Source organism: Olea europaea, chromosome 4 (genome assembly GCF_002742605.1).
Source record: "Olea europaea var. sylvestris chromosome 4, O_europaea_v1, whole genome shotgun sequence".
In the NCBI taxonomy this organism is placed as follows: domain Eukaryota; kingdom Viridiplantae; phylum Streptophyta; class Magnoliopsida; order Lamiales; family Oleaceae; genus Olea; species Olea europaea.
In genome coordinates this window covers 9,386,173-9,393,113 of record NC_036240.1, presented here as the reverse complement: position 1 = coordinate 9,393,113, position 6,941 = coordinate 9,386,173, and the positions used below count along the sequence as shown (strand labels likewise).

The 6,941-nt window shown below is 34.2% G+C and overlaps 1 pseudogene; it reads right to left on the bottom strand.

Moving 5' to 3' along the window:
- Positions 1-363: 363 nt before the first annotated feature.
- Positions 364-5,426, bottom strand: LOC111393005 (annotated as a pseudogene).
- Positions 5,427-6,941: the final 1,515 nt, after the last annotated feature.

The window sequence follows — 6,941 nt, the reverse complement described above, 5'->3', positions numbered from 1 at the left end:
TTTACCTTTATCCTTGTTTTGTCGACATGAGTACTTCCTCCAAAATGGGGAATCTGGGCACTGGGGCTTAGAATGGAAAACTGCTTAATCTTGCCCTTATTGGTATACTGTTTTTCCTTTCTTTCAACCCTTTTTGACATAATTTTTAGTTGATTAACAGTTCTATTTTTCTTTCAAAAAATTTTGAAGTTGTCATCCATAGCATCACTAGATGCTGATCTTGGTTTCCAAGTAGGACAGAGGGCTCGAAAGAGAGCATTTGCCAAACATATATCAACTACTTGCTCACTCGTAATTTTCATTACCTTTTCTGTAGAGCTTTTGCAATCAAGGAGGGCATCAGCTGGTTTTTTACGCCAGAAAAGCTTAAGAAATAAAAAGATAGAAGTTAAGAATCATCTCATTGCTGTATCTACATTCAAGAATGAATGAAATATTCCAGTGCTTCATCGAATCACAAGACTAGCATAGATGCAACACTGTTATTGAAAAATTCCAATGCTGATTTTGTTGTCCTCAGCATTCTTACGATAACTTTGGTTTCCTAGAATCTGGATTGCTCCATGTCAATTGTAGCCGGAGATTTGGGGATGACACGAACAAATCTTGAGGCACAACTTTCATTGTAAAGACGAATACATCAGTAGCAAATAATGGGAATGACAAGGAACAAAATTCTGCCAAGGAACTGCTTGGTTGTGTAGAGAATAGAACTCCCTCCATCGTGAAATGAATTTGGACGGAAGCTGCCTGACAAGCAGAAGCAAACAGATTCTCTGTACTCGCATAAAAGATTTATCGTCTGAAGTTGTAAATACTGTGAAAAATGCACCAAACTGTGATTACAAAACTATGAAAAGCCCACTAATTGTTCAAGAGTTTCTAGTAAGAAATAAGTGATATGCCCTTTAAAACACATGTTGCCAAAAGAGCATACAATAATTTGTGAAGTCGAGAAAAAAAATCAAATATTGATACAATGTAACATGGTTCAGAGCTTAAGAACCACACTAAAAATGTTAACAGCAAAGGCAAGAGGTTCAATCAATGTAGGAAATCTTGCAACAATCTGGTTGACTATAAGACACTTTTATCTTGCCATTATCTGCAAATAGCAAATGCAATTTCTCTTAACAGATCAGTTAAAATCAAATTGACTGAAAACAGAAACGTTTCCTGATGTAGCACGATGAAATAAGCAATGTACATCCATAATGTCTTCTCTTCAGGTATCTGTGTTCACTACTGGGATCAGAAAGACTTCATAGAAGAAATTACCTTGAAAATGTCAGCAAACATTCCTTGCATGGGATTTCTCCGCTGGACTCCATATAACTTTTCAGCAATTTCATCTAGAAACTAAACCACGACGGCAGTCAATAACAGAATATTTAGTTATCAATCAAGAATGAGGCCAATTTACAAAGATCAAGTTATTCTCAAGCATGAGAGAAAAAGACCAGAACAAGACCCCTTTCAACTGTACAGTACAAAAATGTACAAAGTGGAATGTCTTGTCTAGGAAATGAAAGTGCTTACCTCATTGAATACAGATTCTCTATCTATACTGACCTGTATCTCTGTCTCAACATGTTAAAAAGAGGCAAAGCATCTCTCTGCAAACTGTATAAAATACGCAAAAGAATTTTAGTGGGATTCAGTTTTTTCTTCTCACCAATTATACTCTAGAATAGATCTGGAATAATTTTCAACTGGAAACAAACACCTTGTTTGTTGACAAGATTTTAGCCCATAGGCTTCTTTATGTCATGAAATAATTACCACAATATCTTAATCTTTGCAATGTGCAATATCAGCAAAACATTCTGTAGTAATTATATACTATTAAGCAAACAATGTATTATTAGTTTGTGGTTGATTACAAAGAATGATTGCCATTTCACACTCCTAAGTTACTTGTGGCAGGAATTACTTGGAATGTTACATGTAGGGGCGGACCTGGGGGGGTGGGGGGTTTACAGAGTCAAGTGAGGGTCCGCCCCTGGTTACATGGAACATGATTGATGGTCTTGGGATGTTATAATACGAGTGTAGGTGCTAGGTTAGGACAGGTGTCAACCTAGGTTGTTTTCACGTTCTGTTCCACAGACTAAAAAGGTCCTGAAGTGACATTGTGATGGTGATGGCTTGTGTTTCCATCATTGCCTTTTCATCATATGTGCCCATTCCTAGCAATAAATACACTGTACCAGTCACAAGTTTCATTCAATTTCTCACTTTTCTCTGGGATTTTCAATGAGCAAGAGAAGTGTCTAGGTTTGCAACTATCTGGTTCAGAATGCATACTACCAAGTTATTTCAATGATGTGATTTAAGTCACTTGAAAATTGATAATATGTCAAGAAGAGTAATCCATAACAACTATGACTAGCATAGTCACTCATGCAAGGAGATTGTGTGATCGCATATTGCTCATACTTGGGTCTCATCCATAAGTTAAAGACTGCACATGAATAACCAAAAACTACGACCCCCCCCCCCCCCCCCCCCCCCCCCCCCCCCCCCCCCCGCGGCCCCAAAATAACAGAAAGGTGGTTGAGAAGCTTAAGAACCATTCTTCAAATTCCAAGAAATATATAGCTTCCATCATTTTTCATAATTGACTAAAACTCCATTCCAGTGAAGGAAAGATTTGCCTAAACTGGAAGTCATTTGAAAATTAAAGAAATAAGAGTCTTAACTATTGGTAAATCAAGATAATGTGAAATTAACCAATGAGGTACAAGAAAAGCTAAGATCCGGTGTCCAAGCTATATCAGAAACCCCCCCAACCCTTCTCACCAAAATAATGAGTCAACACAACAACTGCAGACATCCTATTCCTTTTAAGAAAGAGGTAAAAGCAGAACCTAAGAAAATTGAAGGTCAGGGTAGATGCTATACAAATGAAAATGGAGGGAGGGAGGAAGAAAGAAAAGCATTGTGTCATCCTTTCAACACCTTGTTGATTATCCACGAAGCCTAAATTCGAGATTGCAGAATATGAATTTCCTTTTATAGTTTGTTAATTTCCAATTAATAGTACTCACCACAAACAAGTTCAATACAGGGCGCATTTCACAAAGCATTCCCATCACTACACTTGGCAATTAATCCAAATTTAGAACTGGCAAGTCAATGACTACAGACTCTATTTACTGTCTGCAACATTTTACTTTATGAAAAAAGTAATGGTCTGTAATTAGAAAAAGGTGCAAAACAAAATAGAAGCAACTTACGTTAGTAGCAAATAATTAGTCAGCTGCATCAGTTCTGTTGGAGGAAATTCAATTTCTTCAGATTGAACTTGCTTCTTCATTTCATCAATAAGGATATTAGCATCTCTCAGATTGCCTAGAGATAAGTACCTACATACATGGACAAAATGCTAAACATGTCCTTTGTCAAAATCATAACGCATAAATACTTCAAACCGGAAAGATCAATTCCAAGTCCAGAGAGTGAATTCTGACACTAGGAAGCAGTTGAAAAATAGCTGACAAGGAGGATTCGGAAACATGCATGATTTAGAATGGCAAATCAAGAGACGTATTAGGACACTGGACAGTGCACAACACTAATAGCAACTGCAAATGTAGCTGCATGTATTCAGATTCCACACTTACATCAAAACTGCCCGTGCAATGGCCAAATCATCTTCACCTGGGTAACACTGAAAGTTTAAAATTGTATATTAGATCAAGACAAAGGTGGGTGATTTCTAAACGGTATTTGTGTAGTTAAAAATTATATTTCCCAACAATAAATGGCTTTACTTCATTAGATTCCAATAGAAACATTGAATAGAAATTTCATTAAAGAATACGATAAAATTTAGAAAACAAATTATTTAAATCCAACACGGATAAAGGCCTAACCTTGCCCATGAAATTCACTAGAGTTGAAGCAAATTTCTTTGGATTCTTCCCTCGAACAAAATGATATGACTCTGGTCATGTCCTGTAACAATACAAAAATTTTGTCACCTTAAATTTGAGAATCAAACTAAATTGAATAACAAGGCTCCTTGACTTGTAATCTGTAAATATTTTAAAGCCACTCTATTGATGTGCATTGCATTCTACGAGAACATATATATCATCACAAAAGCATTACACAAATATAATGATACTTCCAGTGGAGATATCTAAGAAATAAGTTAACAATCACTACGAATAAAAAAAAAAAAACCTTCAAACGACGTGACTCGGAGAAGGTGGAATATAGTTCTAACAGTTTCAATTGCAATAAATTAGCAGCGGGAGACTAAGCCTGTGTTTGAGCTCCATTATTTCAAGACTCATTTTTCTAAACTTATTCAACCATACATTCTCCAAAAATTCACTATTAAAAAATCTATATTTTTCAACAAAATGGAGCTCAAACAAAGGCTAATTAACCAAAAACTTCAAAACTCAAAACACTTCATATTGAATACTGATCCAATTAGGGAATTTCATATCATTTCACACGATCCAATTACAACATTTATAAAAAGGTATTCTATCAAACACTATGGATAGTCAATATGGTACTGTCTGCATCAAAATGAACCCCAAATAAGATAATAATTACCATACAGGTGAAAAGATAGCAAGTCATCAGTGTATTTATGTGATTGCTGCAAACTTTTAGAATAATAATTTAATATCTCTACCAAACTTATGATTGACAAGAGATGACATTAAGGGTACAGAATGGAGATAACAGTTTTATAGCACATATAAAGATAAAACAACGAGAAAGAGAGAGGCTCATAATTGAGAAGCTAGTCAAAGCCAGAAATTCAGAAGAAGAAGGCTAGTTAGGGAAGGAAAAATATACTCAGCCCAGCATACTAGAGAACCAATGCTGAAAATTTTGATTTTTTGATTTTAAATTTTTGTATATGTTATTTCCCATTTTCGTATTATGGAAGGGGAGAGGACATAATGGTTTTTCAAATTATTACCATAAACTGTAGGGTGAAGAGAAACTATAGAACCAAGAAGGCACATAGTCTCCAATAGCACTAGTGTAGATTCATTCCCAAATAGCACAAAAATTGTTCACGGACATACCACCTCAGGAGATTATGAATATATATAATCAGCAAGCATATCACGGAGTTCAGGAGATCCATTCCTATATGCCCCAAATTCAATAAACCACCTGAGGGAAAAATGTGAGTTAATTTAATGGTCCAATTTAGCCTCAATACTGCAAGAAGCATCAATTCACAAAACATGTAACACTAGTACCCAATTTCCAGATCTGTAAGCTTTCTTATTGTACGACCCCTGTTATGCAACCATAATAAGAACTTAAACAGAAAATTGTGACTCTTCAAAAGTGATCTACTCAGTCTTTCAACCCCTCCTGATTTCTACGATACTGTACCAATAAACCTGAATTCTCTTTCCCTCACTTCGCATGAAGTTAACCATAATCAGTCACTTCCTTGACCTACTTACTCGATCTTAACCACCATTTTTGTTAGTTTGATGTAATAATCATGTTCATAAGTTTTCTAGCCATGGCACAGATATACAATTTATGCGACAGGGTATTCTTTTTAACCAAATCCTGATCTTGTAATCTAAGACTTTACATTCAAAGACCAAATGAAATCTGTTATCATAAGATATCATATAATGATGAACCTGATAAACAAAATCCATGTACCATTGAAAATAAAATCAAATTTATCCTTTTCCTGAACAGGTTAAATATCCTCGTGAAATGAAAAAACAAAAAACTTTTATATTTTAATGTAGTTTTATTTTTAAATACCATATTTCAATAACAGGAGGAAAGAAAAATGAATTGATACTTTAGTTTTTCAATATAAACCATTCTCTATATTACATTTTTCCTAACATATTAAGAATCTAGAAGATGATCTTTTGGGTTTGTCATTTAGAGTTACTAACTAAAAAAGATTGTTCATTTATCTCTTTGAATATGTCGAATCGTCAGTGACCACAAAACCTAACCTACTTGGAAAGTACAGGTAAACTAGTTGACAATCACGCATGTCCATTAACTACTCGAGAAAATTTTACGCAAACACCAATAGAAAAATAAGGCGAGAAAAGAGAGAAATTGGAAAAGAATATCTCACTTAATAGCAGTCTTCAAAAAAGACGAACAACTCTCTACACGTGTTGTTGCAGCTCCAAAAGCTTCTTGGAGTTGTTGCATGTCATCATCATCAGCCGTATCCAAATGTTGTGGTACTAGTACGCGAGGAAATTTTTTATAGATTTTCATGATACGATCTGCATTTGGAACTTCTTAGTATTATGAATTAATAAATCAATGTTTGTAATTTAATTTCTATTGGCATTTGCAAATAATGAAGGTTTATGTACATCTGCTCAAACTAAAACTATGTGAGCCATTACTTTTGAGAAATCAATCCAAAATAACTAATTATTGTAGAAGGACAAACAGAAAGAGGTCAAGAAACCTATATAACAAGAATTGTGTCAAAGATCAGATAAGTTAGGGTCGAACAAAACTCCCAAATCGAATTGAGCGGTTCAATTCGATTCGATTCAGTTCTTAAGTAAAATACATAAAAGAGTATCAAAATCGAGAACCGATGTGTTTGGTTTGATTTTCGGTTCTAGACCAAGAACCAAATAATCAAATCTTCCCAAATTTTTAAAGTTCTTTTTTTTTTTATATTAATTAAGTCAAATTATTATTATTATTTTGTTGGACAAGTTTTTATTTATTTATGTTTGTTAATTGTGTTTTTTTAATTATTTCTTGTAGAGTTTTTTCGTGTGACAAGTCAAACAATTGATGATTAACTTAAATGGTTGGTAACTACTATTAATACTTAAAAATATTTTATTTCTGTAACTTCTAATTTATATTTCATTTTTTATGTAGATTTCAAGGCATGAAACAAAGGAATCAATGATATAAAATCACCGATATTTTAGTATTAT